Here is an 18,744-nt window from a genome sequence, read left to right as displayed (position 1 = left end):
CTGGGATTAAGTACTGATTAAGCCAACTCCACGAATACATAAGTGCCCACACTTGTTGGAGAGTAAAGACTACAGTCACCTAACTCAGAAACCTTCCCAGCACCTGCCTGTCACTGACATGCGTATTTGCTAAGTCCATACAAAATTGTTCACTACAAAGTAAAACTTTGCATGGAAATTTAAAGACACGTATTCGAAGAAAAAAATATTCATGACCACTGACATTCATAAGTTTTTTTATCAATGAGTCTTCGACACTAGAGAAAAGCCTAGAGTACAAAAATATGAAACAGAGAACTGAATCTGATGAGAATTTTGAACTGGAAGACAATATTCAATAAAGATATGACTCTACAACTTGTTTTTTGTTTTTTCTTCAAGATTATTGTATCTATTTTATATATGTGAGTACACTGTAGCTGTCTTCAGACACCAGAAGAGGGCACTGGATCCCATTACAGATGGTTGTGAGCCACCATGTGGTTGCTGGGGATTGAACTCAGGACCTCTGAAGAGTGGTCAGCGTTCCTAACCACTGAGCCATCTCCCCAGCCCTCCAACTCATTTTTTAAAGAAGTGCAAGGCTTAATTATGTCTCCTATAACCTACTGTGACTATACTCATACCTAGTTCCTGTAGAAAGTAACTTAGTAGAATATCTGTTCAAACAAACCTCGAGAGAAGGCAGAGAGGCAAGAGTCCTTTGAGAGATATAATTTGATACTGTATGGAACTATTTTTGGTAATGCTGCTATATAAACTGATTGAATTTTGACAATGTAGGTATTATGTGAAAACTTACATAATTTGATTGCATAAGTTGTAGGTCAAAAGCACAAAAAATACCAATAAAATAAAATGTGGTCCTTGAAAAACATCTACCCAACAAAGATCTAGAAAGTGTTTTTTAAAAACCCAAGCACTATTGCTGATGCCAAGTAGTGCTTACTGGCAGGAACCTGATATGGATGTCTCTTCGGAGGCTCTGCCAGTGCCATACTGATACAGAGGAGGATGCTTGCAGCTAACCATCAGACTGAACATGAGGACCCCATTGAAGGAGGTAGAGAAAGGACTGAAGGAACTGAAAGGATTTGCAACCCCATAGGAAGAACAAAATGATCAACTAACCAAACCCACCACAGCTCCCAGGGACTAAAACACCAAGCAATAAGTTTGCATGGAGAGACCCATGGCCCCAGGTGCATATACAGCAGAGGAGAGCATTCTCTGGCATCAATGGGAGGAAAGGCCTTTGGTACATCAAAGGCTCGTTTTCCCAGTGTAGGGGAATGCCAAGGTGCTGAGGTGGAAGAGGGTGGTTGGGAGAGGGAGCACCTTCATGGAGGCAATGAGAGGGTGAGGGGTGAAGGACTGGCAGAAGGGGATAACATCTGAAATATAAATGCAGAGAATATCCAATAAAAATTTTTTAATCCATTTACTTAATAGATTTTTATGGAATGTTTACCATGTGCTGAGCATATTAATTTTTAAAAAGGTAATGGTAATTTGAGCAGTACATTAAGAAGCTGTAGTCTGGTGAAGGACAAACTATGCAAGTGTTAAACTCTGTAAGAGAAAAGGCATAAGCAATAACAACGTCAGAGCACAGTGCACTCACTCTGCGTATAGTACTTGTGACTCTAATGCAACTTTCATCCCACTGAACTCATGTACTCTGAGGATCATGAGAAGTCCCAGTCATAGAAAGTCTACTAGAAGTCTGCTCATGACCCTCAAAAACAAGCAAGCACTGACAGGTGTAAGTGTCACATATAAGAAAATAATCACATTTTCTGATCTCTACAAATTGTTCGGAATGCAGAAAGATCCTGATGAGCCACAAAGCCATTACAGTCTTAGTAAGTGTCTGAGGCTGTCACTTCACTGAACTCTCAACTTCCAAGATGAAGACTTTGGGTAAAGACTCTCTGTATGTACTATTTAATTACTATTTACAGAATCATCTATATCTTTACTGAATCCTCGCCTTAAAGCATTTTTTTTCAGATTAAAAAAAATTTATATTAGGCCAGGTGTGGTACTGCACATCTTTAGTTCTAGCATTTGAAAGGCAGAGACAGGAGGATCTCTGAGAATTTGAGGCAGCCTGTTCTACACAGTAAGTTTCAAGACAGCCAGAGCTACAATGAGACCCTATCTTAAAAACAAAAAATAACTAGCTAAATAAAAGCCATTTTAATAGTGACTGATAAATGCTCCAAGAGTTATGTATACAAATTCCCATGTTGGTATATTCTGACAAATCAGGAGCTATCAGGAGCTTGCTCCAGCTACTAAAAAAGATTAACTTTCTTTTGCTACAGATAAATTCTGAGAATCTTAGGAAGCCCTTCAAAGCTCTCTACAATTAGTTCATGTTTTTAGTGGTCTGTTATACTACCCAAAGGGTCTTTACACGCTTACACACCTTCATCAACAAGATTAAGTATATTCACATCTATTCCATAATGATGATGATGATGATGATGATAATTCAAGATAATCTTTTAGTCCATGTAAAGACCTAAAAAAAGTTTGTCATCACCAGATAGTGATAGTTGTTACCTACCTTCACATGCAGGCCGTGACTCACCTGTACCACACACACAAAATGTAAAGCAAAACAAAAACCCCTGAGGTGAGCTCAATACTACTGAGAAGAAAGCACATAGCACTATAGCCTCACACTCACTAAGGACAGAGCAGTGGTAGTCTGCCCAAGAGGAGCTTTGAGGCAAATACAAGCTAAGCCAGCAGTAGGTTACCACTATCCACTACATTTATACCCTAGCAGAAATAGAGCACACTAATACAAACTGGGATAATTAGTATCACACCTACTTAGAAGGCTGGAAATAATGATTAAAAAACCTTCCAAATGTGGAAGACTGTTCAATCCCCAGAATCCACACAGTGGAAAGAACTGGCTCCCACAGGTTGTCCTCTCATATGCACACAAAATAGTTTTAAAAAGAAAACCAACCTCAAAATGTTATGGAAACACTGGTTTCCAAAAAAATATGAAGACAACTTCACAGAAATATTTTAAATGACTTTTTGATAACTTAAAAGTAGAAAAACATGCAGAAAGGTATTAAAGCATGTTTAAGACTAAAAGCCAGGGGGAAAAGAAAAGCCAGAAAATGTTATGAAGGGTGCAATTCAAAGCACTGCTGAGGAACCAGGCAGAGTTCTCATAGCAACCGCAGAGAGCAGGCCTCTACAGAGTATAAAAGCACTGTGTACCCTGCTCAGGCATGTGCACTTGAGTCTCTCCTTCCAATCTGTTCTAGAACTTTCAGGAATGAAATAATCATTTCAACAAAACTCTTCTGTTTAGCATTAATAAATTCACTTGTATAACCCTTGCATTTTTTGTGATACTAAAAGGAACTTAAAAGTGAGTTTCACTGCTTGTGGACACCCGACCCCCACTTTATCGGAAGTCAATGCTATGTTTAGAAGCTACTCAAGATTTTCAAATAAGTTCAGTTAATAACAATCGGAAGTCCTCCCAAACTAGCTGGATAACCTATTCCCAATTGACATATGGGAAGAGAATCTGGCTCCAAGACAGTGTTGAAGACCCAAAGAGAAGAAATGGATGGCAGATATGACACATAACTTCAAAAGAAGAAAACAAATGACCTAAAAACTAGAGGGAGAGGAACATGAATTATTCAGTAGTGCTAATAAACTGAAAAATCTTAATGTTTTCCTTTTTATTTCAGGAGACTGAGAAGAGGGAGCAAGAAAGTACAGAGTAAGATGGTTTTAAAGAATGGCGGCAGAGAGGACAGATGCTTGGCAGTTAAAGAAAGAGTGCATCCCAGCATCTGTATTGGGTGGCTCACAACCATACTCCAGGGCCTGGTACCCCTTTCTGACCTACACAGGCAATCAACATTATGTGCACAAATATACAGACATACCCAGTATGTACAACAGGAGGTAGAAGCTGTGTGTCAGCACCTAATAAATGCTTAGTGGGTAGAAGTACCTACTGCCAAGCCTCATGATGCTGAGTTTGTTCCACAGAAACCCCCAATGGAAGAGACTTTTCAAAGTTGGCCTCTAACTTCTACATGAGTAGCCACACACATACAGGCACATAAAATAAAACTTTAAAGATATAATTTTTAAATGAATAACAACAGTCAAGCACTGTAGTGAAGACCTTTAATCCCATCACTTACCTACATAGTGAGTTCCAGAGACCACATCTCAAAAGAAACAAACGAGTAGCATAAAGTAACTTCAAGTCCAGATGATGCTGTTGAGCAGGCTCATTCTTAATCATTGATGTCCATTTCTCTATCATTGGCATCCCATCCCTTCGCTTTCCACCTGTACTGCCTGTGCCTTCTACTTGGTTAGCTTCAGCACTACTCTTCTGATTTGTATTTAATAGTAAACTCTGGAGTTCAACTGAAGTCTTGCATGGTAGGTAACACATGCCTACAATCCCAGCACTCTGGCTTAAAGCAGATTATGGGTGCATGGGCAACACGGCAAAACCTATCAAAAACCAAAACAGGAGATAGGGACATGGCTCAGCAGTTAAGAGGACTTTCTGCTTAAGACTGGAATTCAAAACTCACACCAATAGAAGGCGACTTACAAACGCCCTAACTTAACCTTCTCTTCTGGTCTCTAGACATAGAAACATACGGAGACATTTTTTTTTTTTTTAAAGTAATAGAAACCACATGAACAGAAGTTTTGTTACCTGCTTATGGGGACCATTTTGTTTGAACCTTACAAGTTGCCCGTCAGTGTAAAACTTGAATTTTCACCTAACCAAATTTGGAAAGCTGTAAATTTACAAAGCAGAGAAGTACCAGTTCAACTTTAAAGTAGTTGTTTTTCTTTCTTTTTTGCAGTACTGGAGACTGAACTTGGATCCTCACAATGCTAGGCAAGCACTGTACCACTGAGATACAGCCTTAAACTATAATTTTTTAAACAATGTATTTGAGTCAAGCAGAGGTGGCACATGCCTTTAATCCCAGCACTCAGGAGGCAAAGGCTGGCTGATTCCTGAGATTAAGGAAGTGGTCAATGTAGTTATCGCAATGCCAGCCAGAGCTGTATAGACCCTGTCTAAAAAACCAAACAAACAAAACCCTACTGTTTTGGCACAGGTCTTATGAGGCTCCCCAGAATGGCTTTGCAGCTGTGCTCTTTCTACCTCAGCCTCCAGTTGGACTAACATACCACACTAAACCTGACCAAGTTTTGATTCTGCTTCCTCTTCTACCTCTCTGCAGATGATCACTGTATCCTAATAATGTCCTAATAATAATGTCAAGTCATATAGTAACATAGTAGACACAAACCATAATCCTAGACTAACAAAAAAGGTCCAATCCATCCATACCAGCTAATGCTGTTTCCTACACCCACGTCTTTTCCTTTATTTAAGTGCATTTATTAATACAAACTTAATGTACTTATTAGCATGAATCATTTACCCCTTTCTTTCCAAACCCAGACACTGAAGTTTTGTAGGAAATAAACTTACCACTACCTAATTTTTAGCACACCCCAAATTCAAATAATTTATAGAAAAATGGTACAATATAAGTTTTGAAATCTGTATGGTATGATTCTCTATTTAATCTCTAATGCTTAAGTTCTTCACTTACAAAATGCGGATACTACTTTCAAATGTGTATTGTGAGATTATCTGACACAACACATACTGAGCAAATACTAGCTTTAATGAAACAATACTAATAGAGTTAGGAATTTCACATAAATAACTATACTGGCTTTCTCATTGTGTGTGTGCGCGAGCGTGCACTATCACTGTTTTCAGACATACCAGAAGGCATCAGATCCCCATTACATATGGTTGTGAGCCACCATGTGGTGGCTAGAAATTGTACTCAGAACCTCTGGAAAAGCAGCCAGTGCTCTTAACCATTGAGCCATCTCTCCAGCCCAGCTTTCTTATCTGAAATTTGCTTTTATCATATTCTACAAGACTTTAAGAATCACCTAGGTCTGTACACAATCCATTTTTGCAAAGAAACTTCTACAGATTTAGTTACTGTAATAAATCTCCAGTTAAGAGCACAGAGGACTGGACTTGGTTCACAGCACCTACATGGCAATTCAAGCCATCTGCACTTACTCCAGGTCCAGGGGATGTGATACACCCTTCTGACCTCACTGGACTCCTATACACACATGATGCACATGTATACAGCCATACATGTAAAATAAATGGATAAATCCTTAAAGGGGGGGTCAGGGTCAGGGGCTAGGGCTCTAGCTCAGTTGGCAGAAATACATGAAATTCGTGGTTGAAAGTTCCAGCCATCGGGATTTATGATCTCAGTACCTAGTAGAGGCATGCACATTAAAAAGTCAAGTCCATTCTCACATTTGTAAGACCAGCTTGGGCTAGAGACCCTGTGTCAGAAAAAATAAAGAAGGGGAAATTGTTCAACTTGTAAAACACTTTCTGCTCAAGAAAAAAAGACCCGAGTTTGAATCTGTAGCACCCACATAAAAAAGCAAGTTATGGTAATGCACATCTGTGCTGTGAAACTAAGACAGAAAGATTCCAAGGGCTAGCCATCCCATGACCAGTGAGTTCCAGGTTCATTTCGAGACTGTAAAAACTATCTCAAAAAACAAGGTGGAGGATGGTAGAAACACTCGATACCAGACACTGATGTCTGACTTCCACATATAAACAGATGAGCTTGAGAACTCACATACATATGCACACACAACACATACACAAAATATAAATAGCTGCTTATAACCTTAGCATCTACAAAGTAAATACCAAAAACTGCTGTGCTTATAAAAGATGAGGTCACAGTCACAAAACAGAGCTTAGTTCACCTGATGTAGGACTTTAATTTCCTATTATATTCTTACACATACAAAAAAGTAGAAAAAATTAACTTCCACATACCATCAACAATGTTAAACAAATTATTACTCAATCAAACTTACCTAGTTACCATTTCTCTTTTTATCTTAAAGCAACTGCAATTATGGCATTTTAAAGAATGCACACTCTAAAAGGATGTGGCAAATCCTGAGACATCGCCCTGACTCCCCATACATAGTGTATCATCCCAATGCCAGGGACAGGGTCTACAGAGGACACGGCCAACCTTTACTTTTCTACTTCTTAAATGTAAATGTGCACTGCAAATGATGCTGTATGACTTGAAAATGCCCCCAAAAGGTCTTTCAGCTTTCATTTTACATTCCTCAAATACTACTCTAAACCATCATACCATAAAAGTTCACAAGGAATATTAAGATCCAAACATCAACCAACTATGAGGCAAGAAAGCTAAATGTGGCCAAATGAGGGAAGCCCTTTGAGATACAACACTTCTAGAGCCTTTTAGAAAAATCTGATACTTAGCTATCGCATGCTTACAGTATTCCTAATATTTTAAGGTATTTTTAAACTAATTTTTAAAAGGTGAAAACTTAGCATCTTAGTTAGAAAATATAACTGATATTGTCTATCAGCTACAGCACCTAAAGATAACCTATTTTTTTAAAAATGAATTTACTGTTTAGGTGTCCCAACTCAATCTTCATTCAGCAGCTGCAAACCATTTACTTTAGCGTTCTTCATGCAAAGTCAGAAATACGTGACTACGAGCTTTTATACGCCTAGCCTCTTTACAGCTGTTGGCAAAAATGGTTGCAGAGGTGATTTTAAAACCTGTCGTTCAAACTTATCTAGTCTAACCAGTAGTCAGAAGAAATATACTTGAGAACAGGTAAAACCAGCTTTGACTACATTAAGTTCATGTTTGTGTAGAAAATTAAAAATTACAAACATCTGTCAACTCTCAAATTATAAAGCATTTTTACCATTTCTGCTCAGTTCTTTTGGATTCACTCCCAGCAACTTTACTAATGATATAATATTTGCAAAAACATTTAAAAAAAAGATGAAATAACTCAAACAGAATTCTCCTTAGTGATCTAAGAACTTTAGTAGGAACTCCTTCATATTTAAGTTGTTATCTAATTTGGCCCATTGTTGATCTAATAGTTTACTAGCTCAAGACTTAATTTGTTGCTTAAAGGTATGGCTTGATACTAAGCATTCCCAGGTTTTTTACAGACACACACAGAAGAAAACATGTGTCAACAAAGATAATCTAAAGGTAATTTTACTTGGGCACAACTGCTCATTCTCCATCCCACAGCCCAGGACACTAAGCTTTCTACTGTATCCTTGAAGCCTTGCTTCCCTTCTAAGCTCTAACCTTCCTCCATTACCTCTGCACCATGGGAAGGCCTGTCTCCTAGAACAGAGCCCGCCGGGTGCTCAAGTACTCCTTTACAGTCCTCCAGCTTAGGCTATTTACAGCCCACAGTCGTCTGTACAGTGTTTACAGTGAGGAACAGCACTTGCTTACACCTGATGTCTGATGACTAAACTGTGAGTTGTAGAAGGAAGATGTTGCGTCAAGCTCAGTGTTGCAAAGGGAAGCTCTAACCTGGTAACCAAACAATGCTTTATATTACGTCATAAATTTTCCACTGTATGGTTACTTTGCTAATATATTAAAATGTGAATATAATAGATGACAGGTGTGTGAGATGGGTGTGCAACTAATGACATCTGTCTGCATAAACGCCACAGATGACTCATGGCCAAGTCGATTATCCAAAACCTGCATGGAGAACACAGGCAATCTGTCAAGTTATGTGGGGAAACAACCCTAATTCAAGACACCTGACCTGGGTTGACGTGTCTTGAATATAGCTTAGCATGCCCCAAGACCCTACACTGCATAAGACATCTGACCCCATCACCTAACTGAAAATAAGGTAATGGGGGGAGCACTAGAGACTGTCAAAGAATGAAAAATAATCTGTGGAAATGGGGGAAGTGGGGAGGGGAGGTGGAGGGTGTACCACACATTTAGGGCAGAACTAGAGCTGTGTGGTTTTACTGGATCTGGTGGTATAGCCCAGCAATCCCAGAGCTCAGAAGGCTTAGACAAGAGTATCTAAGTTAAAGGTCAGTCTGGATAGCATCATGAGTCCAGTGCCAGCAAGAAATACAAGGTAAGAGCCCTCTAATCAACCCACATACACATAAAGCTAAGTAGACACACCTCACAAAGTCCAAGTTTTGATTTTTTTTTTCTGACAAGAATGCTTGGTTATAAAGTGGTGGTAAATTCCTTTTGTTTGTAGTCATTAAAAATCCACAGTACAACTATTACGCCCTGTAGTATGCCTGCTGACTGCTTCACACACTATCTCAGAGGAGTTGGAGAACTCATCTTAACTAGGAAATCTGAAGAGGTTAGATAAACTATGGCCATAGCAATACCCAGAGTTTCTGATTCCACTGTTATTCAACTGGTGCTTCACACACACCACACACACACTGGAGCTTCACACCTCTGTCTGTCTGTCTGTCTGTCTGTCTCTCTCTCTCTCTCTGTCTCTCTCTCGCCTCAAAGAAAACACTGACCCCATTTCTGGTTCTCGTGTGAGAAATACATAGACTCTACCTTTCTAGTGGTGGTAGAACTAGTGTTTAATATGTAAATCAGGACGGTATCTCGAAACTCACCCCTTCTGATTACAAAAGGGGTAGAGGGGAGTGAGAAAACAAGGACATTTAAGACAATAAAAACTACAGAATGGTGTGTGGCCCGAGGCCCCCTCTTTAAACTGTTTTCACACTGGTCGGAGACGACTAGTTTTTCCCCGCCTCCCATACTAACATCTACTTTTGTGGGGGAGGAAGGAGGGTGTTCATTGTAGTGGTTTCGGATTGTGTGTGTGTGTGTGTGTGTGTGTGTGTGTGTGTGCTCTTCACTACGCAGTTTCTTCAAGGTGAGGTAGCATTTTACTCCTCACCCCCTGCGCGTCTAGAGTCGGTTCCTTCACACCCTCTCGCCCCGGTGTGAATCAGAAGAGCCATCCTTTTTTAGCCTCACATGCCAGGGTCACGCCACTCACGGTGCGGGGCCGCGGAGAGGCCTACCTTCACCGACTCCCGTGGGGCTGGGCAACCCACCGAAATCCCGGGTGGACCGACCCCGTACGCCGGCCGCCCGGCGCCACAGGCCGCCACGGGGTCCTCGAGGGACACGCACCATCTGTCCTCCCTGCCCCCGGGGTCCCGGGGTCGGGGGGGGGTCCACACTCCAGTGCTCCCCTCCCCCACCGCCGCCGCCGCCGCTCTTTACCCGCTTCCACCAGGCACTCCGCAGGGAGTGTCGCGCTCGCCCGCAGCCGCGCCGTCCGCCCCTTCCTCGCTGCGCTCGGTTCTCGGGCGACGAGCAGAGAACTCGGCGACGAAGCACAATGGCGGCCGCCCCTCCGGATGCGATGCAGAAGTGGCCGGCGCCGTTGGCAGCCCCGCCCTTCCTCCTCCTCCCACCCCACCCCCCGCCCCGGCGCGCTCGCGCCCGCTTCTCGCGAGAGCGGCGGCGCTGCGGGGGAGCCGGGAGCTGCGGGCGGGCTAGACGTGCCCCGCCGCGGGGTGGTGCTCTGACTGCGGCAGCCGTTGAGGGCCGCCTCGGGGGAAGCTGCGAGGCGCCACGGTAAGCGGCCGCAGCTGGTCGGCGACGTGCGGGCGTGCGGGCGCCGGGAGCGGGCGCGGGAGGCCGGGCGGGGCGCTCGGCGCCCGGAGTGTGAGGGGCTCGGCACCCGCCACGCTCCCGCGCCCGCCGCGGGCCCCTGCAAGGCCCCGCCGCTCCGGGTCCCGCCCGGCTGGTTGCGTGGGTGGATTTTGTTTTCCCTGCGCTTGGCAAGTGGCGCAGTGACTGTTTACGGAATGGAGTCCAACACTGCCTTCTCCCACCGCCCCTCGAGCCTCCCTGGCGCGTCCTTCCCTGCCCAACCTTGTAGGATTTGACAGCTCTCCCTCCACCTCCAGCCTTCTGATTGATTCCTACACCCTGCTGGCAGTTTCCCTTGGAGTAAATAAGTTGTAGCAATGGGGTGTTTTGACGTTCACTTCTGAATCTTATTAAAAAAAAAAAAAAAATCGGGCTTTTTAAGCTCTTGAGAGCGCAGCTACAGGTTTTGTAGCAGACGTTTCACTTATTTAGAAAGAGCGAGGGAATTTGTGACGTAGTCTGGAGAATGCGAGGAGAAACTTTCAAAACCACGGTAAATGTGGTAAACTAAGATGTAAATGAGTACTAGGAAATGCTAAAAGAGTATGGGAAAGCCACAGATCATGTGGAGTTTCAATGATGGACCAAACACGGGTTGTTTAACGGTAAGTTCTTACTGAAACTTGGAAGCACTTGGATTTTTAAGTGACCTATTTGATTTGGGGTTTTTGTTTATTTTAAGAATCCCTTGGATTCAAATGATTCCACTAAGTGAAATGTCATATGTGTATGTTTTTTTTTTTTTTTTTTTAATTTCATCTGATCAAAGTGGAGTCGCAGTCAGTAATCCTCTCTGACTCATTTATCTTCACTTGTCACTAAAATAAATTTTAGTACAAACTTCAGGGTTTGGGTTCTTTGTTTTTTAATTTTGTCAGAGTTGGCACCCAAGTGTCATTAAGTGTAGACATTGTATCTGGTAAAGGATAAAAGTAAGTACAGATTACTTTTTGAGATTTAATTTGTCCTTTTAAGAGAAATGTTCTATTCTGTTTAGCCATATAACACCCTTAAGAATCAGAATTCAAGGGTTCAAATCGCAGCACTTACACTGATTACCTTTGTCTTCAACAGTTCTTTAACGTTGCTAAGAATTCCTTAACCCAGGCTTCTTCCCGTGGATTAGGGAACCCTAATTCAAGATGCTGCCTAAACTTCATGGTAGTGTTGAAAGGATTAAATGAGGTGATCTGTCAGCTCTTAGAACATAGCAAGCATTCCATAATTGTTAACAGCTATGTTATGTGTCTAAACCACCACTTGGCCTTTTGGGAATTTACCATTGTGTAGATCACTTGAACATCTTTCTGAGTTTATTTTGTCTTAAGAGGAATGACTGCATCTTTTTCCTGAGCTATAGTAGACAAACGTGGTAGTGGGAACTTCTCTACAGAACCCCTAAATCTGACAAGGATGGTGGGTTTTGGCAGATTGGTTTCGTCTCCTTTCAATACTGAGGATTCTATGAGAGGTGAGTGTGGTGCCTGCTTCCTAATTCACAGAGCTTCCAAGTGTGAGCTGTTTAAAATGTTACATTTATTCATCTGGTGTGTGTGTGTGTGTGTGTGTGTGTGTGTGTGTGTGTGTGTGTAGGTAGAGGGGTCTTTGTCACTAGCGCATTGTGAAGGTCAGAGGGCAGTTTGTGGGAATGGGATTTCTCCTGCCAGTTTCCTGGGGGTCAAACTCAGGCTTTCAGGCTTTGCAGTAAGCTTCTTTATGTGCTGAGCCATCTCACAGGCTCCAGAGTCTGTTTTTTAGTTAATGCTAGGTACTAGCTAAAAAACACAGACATATGTTTTTCCTTTGAGGATTAGGGGTGTGTGTGTGTGTGTGTGTGTGTGTGTGTGTGTGTGTGTGTGTGTGTGTGTGTGAGAGAGAGAGAGAGAGAGAGAGAGAGAGAGAGAGAGAGAGAGAGATTTACTCTGCTGTGAATTTTTAGGTAATTTATCATTGTCAGCAAATAATTATTGAAATTTTGTGTCTGTTAAAGACATTTTACACTTTACTAGAAGTTATGAATGTAAGTAGGTAAAATAGTGACTATATTTTCCAAAACAATAATCAGATCAAACGATTTGATAGCAAGCATCTGAAATCAGAATTCCTCTAAGCAAGCTAGACCCATTCTCTTTGGGTTCTCTTACTTAGCCTTTGGTGATCTGTCCTTATGTCTGTGGCTCCTTTCTGAATTCAAGTGTCTGTGGATCTCTTGCCAACTGTTTCATTAGTTTCCATTTCTTTATTTCTCTAAGACAGTGTCTTAGTGGCCTTGATTCACTTCATCCCTCTGCTGTTTGGATTCGTCTGTCATCTGGCTGTGGTCATACAGCCCTGATTCTTGAGCTTAAGCATTGCTGTTATTGTTGCTTGATCTGCTTTGAATTCTCTTTCAGAAATTACATTTCAAGTTACTTGTTTTGCTCTTTTCATTGCTATACCATATAACCTTCTTAGGAGCTCCTCTATGCATTCTGTTGAGAAGATGAGTGATGTTAGCTTTTTGCAAATTGATCATTTTCAATTCTTAATCTTCTGACAAACGGGTTTCTCCACTATGAGACAAGTATTTACAGAACCTTTATAGGATACCAATTTCTTCTAAACCGAAAATCTTTATTAATCCCTAGGCTAGAGAAGGGAATCTGGGGTCATCAACTAACTTGACAATCTACTATTTAAATTTATAGGTAGCGCCTGGCATGGTGGCGCACACCTGTAATCCCAGCACTCGAACTCAGGAGGCGGAGGCAGGAGGATCACAAGTTCAAGGCCAGCCTGGGCTACAGAGTTCCAAGCCAGCCTGGGCTATGAGACTCTGACTCAAATAAACAAAAAATGATAAAAATAAACATATAGGTAGGTCCCATTTTTCTAGATTAAGGATCCCTACTTGTAATAAATGTTACATGAAAGTCCTGTGCTGTACATTTGATAAAAATAATTCCTTTTGTGCCAAAAATTGTAACCTTTGTATTTAATGGTTTCATAAATTTTTAATTTTCCTCAATAATTTTTATTGAAAACGTGCAAAATTTAATAAATAAATATCTAAAAACATTTCTTTAATTGACTTCTGCTTTTTTTGGCAGCAAAAAAAAAATTGCTCTCCAAAGGTACGATTGAAAAGTATAAGGACATGTGAAAATAATGCCACTGACACCCTGAGAAACTGCTCTCACACTGCAGCTTCAGTCAGACCTCTATAGAAACGCAGTCACTCTCAGCCGCTCCAGAGTCTGCCCTAGCAACGATGGTTTCCAATCAGGGGGCTCAGTTAGTTTCCCTTTACACTGCTTAAAACCGGAGTGTGGGGCTGGAGAGATGCTAGGTGGTCAGGAGCACCTGGGAGTTCCCAGCATCTACATCCAGCATCTCACAACTCCTGTAACTCCAGCTGCAAAGCCTCTGGTGCCCTCTTCAAGCCTTGGAGGGCACTACATTCACTTGCACAAGCCCTCATACTGACACAGACATACACATCTAATTAACAATTTAGATCTTAAAGAATTAAAATGTGTTTAGTGAGAGCATCTATCTCCTATTAATGATGCAACTAGGGTTTGGAGAACTTGGGCTGAATCTCACCCACCAGCTGTTACTGTAAATACTTTAGTGGAACAGTCATGCCCATTAGGCTACGAATTGTCTATGCATTAGTCAAGGTTCTCCAGAGAGGCATGGGCAGTCGTGTACCACACACTATCTGTCACTTACCAGGAGATTTACTTTAAGGACTGGCTAATACGATTGTGGTGGCTGACAAGTTTGAAATTTATAAGGCAGCCTGGCACGTAGATTCAGGAGTCTTTGACAGTCTTGAGGGAGAATTTCCTCTTTCCTGGGAAACCTCAGTCCTTCTGAGGCTGATTGGATGAGGCTCATCTACACCGTTGAGAATAATCGCCTTCATTTATGGTTAGCTGTAGATAAGATTCACATCCACAAACGTCCTACACAGCATCTATCAGATAAGTGCCGATCGCAGAACTGGGTACTGAAGTCGTAAATATAGCATCACGTGTACATGACCATTTTCTTCCTGCAGAATCAGAACGGAATACCTGAGAAAATACTCAGTGTCTGGTCCTGTATTCATAACTTTTCTTGTTGTGGGGACAGAATACCTGACAGAAGAAACTTCTGGAAAGAAGGGTCTGTGCTGGCTGAAGAGTTTTATGTCAGCTTGGCAGAAGCTGAGGTCATTTTAGAAGAGGGAACCTTGATAAAGTGGCCCCTATCATGTAGACCTGTGGACAAACCTGTGGTACGTTTTCTTGATAATGATCGACATAGAAAGGCCCAGCTCAGTGTAAGTGGTGCCATCCTGGGTGTTGTAAGAAGGCAGGAGGAGCAAGTGAGTAAGCAGTGTCCCTGTGTGACCTTTGTTTCACTTTCAGCCACCAACCTTTACTTCTCAGCGATGGGTTATAATTCGGAACCTTAAGCAAAAATTCTTTCCCAAGTTCCTTTTGGTCATGGTGTTTTGCCATAGCAGTAGAAGCCCTAAGGCTATAATTTGTGTCACAGTTCTCAGTGGTACTTTATCATGGCAGGGAAGACATGGCATCAGGACAGTGAGGAGGCTGGTCACAGTGCATCTGCAGTCAGAAAGCAGAAAGAAACAGAGTGGTGCACTACTCAGTCCCTTTTCAGTTCAGTCGGGGTCCCCAGCCTGTACAGTAATGATAGCTCCATTCAGGATGGGTCCTCAGCCTCAGTTAAACCTATCTGGAAATACCTTTTATATGCCCAGAGGGCTGGCTGTCTCCTAGGTCATTCAAAAGAACAACTAGCTAACAATGAAGAGTAACCATCACATTTGGCCTCCATTGCTTGCTTATATTTCAGGAGGCTAGAAGCAGAAGCAACTACAGATAGAGATTCTGTGGGTACTCCCTCTTAGAAGTTTGGTTGCATCCCTCATCTTAAGTTTTTACTTGAGCACACATGTACGGTGATTAGCGTTAATTACCAACGTGATACAGGCTAGAATCATCTGGGAACAACATGTCGGGTTGTATAGATTAGGCTGGCCTGAGAAGAACTTTACTGAGTTCATTGGCATGGGAGAACCAGCCTAAATGTGGGCCACACAGTTCCTGAGCTGAATGAAAAAAGAGAGTAGCATGTTCTAAGGGTCTTTGCTGTCTGCTCTCGACCGTGGCTGTCCTGGGACCTCTTCTGTACAGCTCCTGCCGCTGGGACTTCCCTGCCATGATGGGATGTAATGTGTAACTGATCCGAAGCGTCCTTTCTCTGTTGAGTTATGTTTTTACAGTATTTTGTCATGGTAGTAGGAAAATAAACTAAGACATTTGTGCATATTTGTATATAGATACATTTTAAAGTATACAATAACTGTTTCCTGTACTAGCTATTTTACTATAGGCTTTGGGGAGGTCTCTCTTCTTTCCCTCCTCTCTACCTACTGCTTTGTAATCTGGCCCCCCTGCTTCTGCTGCTCCACCAGCACGCTCTGCAGTCACACTGAGAAACTACTGTGTGTCCTTCCACTGTTCTCTGTGCATGGCCATGTAGTCATAAAAGGAGATAAAGACAGGGTTTTAACAGGACAAAGTTTAGCCATGGATCTTAAGGAACCGGAAAATTGTTGAATATTGCCTAGCACATAAAAGGCCCTAAGGTCAACCAAAGTACCATAAATTAATAACTACACAGTACAATTAGTAGATCACGTTTAACTATTAAAACAAACTAACATGCAGAAATTTAATATACATTTTACTTGACATTTTAAAAAATATTCTAGAATACCCTATTGTGTGAGATTGAGAAAATGTTCATCCTGTCCATTAATATAAAAACATGTTTAACTATTAAAACAAACTAACATGCAGAAATTTAATATACATTTTACTTGACATTTTAAAAAATATTCTAGAATACCCTATTGTGTGAGATTGAGAAAATGTTCATCCTGTCCATTAATATAAAAAAATCCTGTAGTAGAAATTTCTCTTTTTAAAACTTTCCTATATGTACATATATGACATAAAACTTATTTTTTCTTCAATAATTCAGTATGGGTTATGTTTTTATGTGCATTGGTGTTTTGCTTGCATGTGTGTCTGTGTGAAGGTATTGGATCCACTCGACCCGACGAAATCACAAACTGTAGCCAGACTTTAGCTACTTTGAGGGTTCTTCTACCTGCTCAACCCCAGACACTAGATAGAAGAGAGAAAAAATTAAGGGAAAGGAGACTTCCTGCTGATAGGGGAATCGTGTTCCTTGGGGCAAGTTTGAGGGTCTGTCAGGATACCTAATTTATTCTTGTTGTTTCTTCTTTTCACACAACTATAGAGATCAAAAAACCAACCATCAACCCCCCCTCCCCCGCCGTGGGGCTCTAGCATCTACATACCCTCTGAAAAGTCCCCAGAATTCCAACTATCACACAGCCACAGAAACCAGAAACTATCTGCAACTGGCAAAATCACACCCCTGCTAGAGCATGAGTAAGATGCTGTGAACAGCCCCATATCCTAAACCTGGGATTAAAATGAAAACATATTAATAGTTCTGTGTTTTTCAGAGAAAGCAATACTCCAAAATTGTCACCTCAGTTGTGAGCTGCCATGGGGGTGCTGAGAATTGAACCTGAGTCCTCTAGATGAACAGCCCGTGCTTTTAACAGTTGAGCCATCTCTCCAGCCCTGAAACTTCTCTTTTACTACTGTTTATAAACTGTACCTCTACTGTTAGGGAAGTTCCATAGCCTAACTACAGCAAAAATGTGTGTTCAAGCGGGTTTTTTTTTTGTTTTGTTTTTTTGTTTTTTGTTTCCCTGTGTTTACTTTGAATGTGTGAATGGATGGTACCTATGTGACTTGGGTGTACATGAGGTCAGAAGGCAACTTGCAAAAGTGGGTCTCTCTACCATGTCGATACTGAGGATTGAACTTAGGGCACCAGGCTTGGTGGCACACACCATTACCTACCTGCCTGGGCATCTTACCAGCCTCTATGTGTTGAACTGTAATGGCCAATACAATCATATTAAAAGAAAAAAACCTGGAGACTTTGGAAAGTAATTATATCCTAAGAGCCAAGCTCCCATGGACAGGGTCAAAAGCCCTGAGAAGACACTTGAGGTCTGGATAGTTCTGTAGCGCCAGACTGGGGAACTTAGGCAAAGTAAAACTTCCAGTTGGTGACAAGCTTGAATTATATTGTAGGACCCTGTTCTACAACAACCAAAATGCATGGGGGGAGGGGGAGAGGAAGGAGTTTGAGTTTGAGGAGGCACAAAGGAATTGATTTACTGTTCTATTATACCACTTAAAGGTAAGGAAGATATAGCATTTCTCCCTGTTGGAGCACACAGAGCTCCTCTTGGAAACATGATAGCATCTATCAGATTCTAAGCCTCTAAACATCTAGATCTTGAACTTGCCAGCCTCCGGAACTGTGAGAAATAAATTTCTATTATGCATCAATTGTTTAGACTATATTATTTTGTTATAGCAGTACAAATCTAGTAAGAGAAGTAGCTGAAAGACCAACTTTTATTTAAATAATGAATGTGCTACTATCTATAAATACTAGAGTTTAATAGCAAAATACAAAATGACTGAACGATTTTTATGCTGAATCTTTTAATAGTGAGCCATTGAAATATGGCTTTTTCCAATAATTTAAGAGGAAGAAAATAATACTTAAGGAGTTGGGAATATAGGTCTTTTGGTGGCGTGGTCACCTCGCATACTTGAAGCATGCATGCATGGTCTAATCCGTGGGCAGTGCAGAACTGGGCCCACGGCAATCCACGCCTCAGCCCTAGCTGTTATGCCAGTACTTGGAAGTGCAAGAGTCAGAAGTACAGGGCTGGTCCAGGCTACATGGTCATGTCATGGACACATGAGACCTTACCTTTGGAGGAAGGAAGGAAGGAAGGAAGGAAGGGAAGGATAACACTTAAAAACTTCTTTAGATTTCTTAAGTTATGTATGTGCATGTGTGTCTGTGACATTATGTGCATGTGAATGCATGTGAGTGCATGTGAGTGCATGTGAGTGCATGTGAGTGCATGTACAGAGGCCAGAATTCTATTCTAAATATTTTAATAACTGCC

The 18,744-nt window shown here is 41.6% G+C and overlaps 1 protein-coding gene and 1 long non-coding RNA gene across 5 annotated transcripts in view; one reads left to right on the top strand and one right to left on the bottom strand.

The window, feature by feature from the left end:
* MARCHF7 (membrane associated ring-CH-type finger 7) overlaps nucleotides 1-10,347 on the bottom strand; it is a 37,157-nt gene extending 26,810 nt beyond the window's left edge. For all 4 annotated transcript variants that reach the window (XM_080927916.1, XM_080927918.1, XM_080927919.1 and 1 more), the window contains exon 1: nucleotides 10,215-10,347. The gene's annotated coding sequence lies outside the window, so the exon portion shown is untranslated. The remainder of the gene's footprint in view (nucleotides 1-10,214) is intronic.
* A 117-nt stretch (nucleotides 10,348-10,464) lies between these two features.
* Nucleotides 10,465-18,744, top strand: part of LOC308429441 — a 52,252-nt gene continuing 43,972 nt past the window's right edge. Inside the window, exon 1 of the long non-coding RNA XR_013975323.1 lies at nucleotides 10,465-10,571. This is a non-coding gene — a long non-coding RNA (uncharacterized lncRNA). The remainder of the gene's footprint in view (nucleotides 10,572-18,744) is intronic.

The sequence above is a fragment of the Micromys minutus genome (genome assembly GCF_963924665.1).
Source record: "Micromys minutus genome assembly, chromosome: 13".
Lineage (NCBI taxonomy): Eukaryota > Metazoa > Chordata > Mammalia > Rodentia > Muridae > Micromys > Micromys minutus.
The sequence above is the reverse complement of the archived record's forward strand: the minus strand, read 5'-3'. Positions and strand labels throughout refer to the sequence as shown.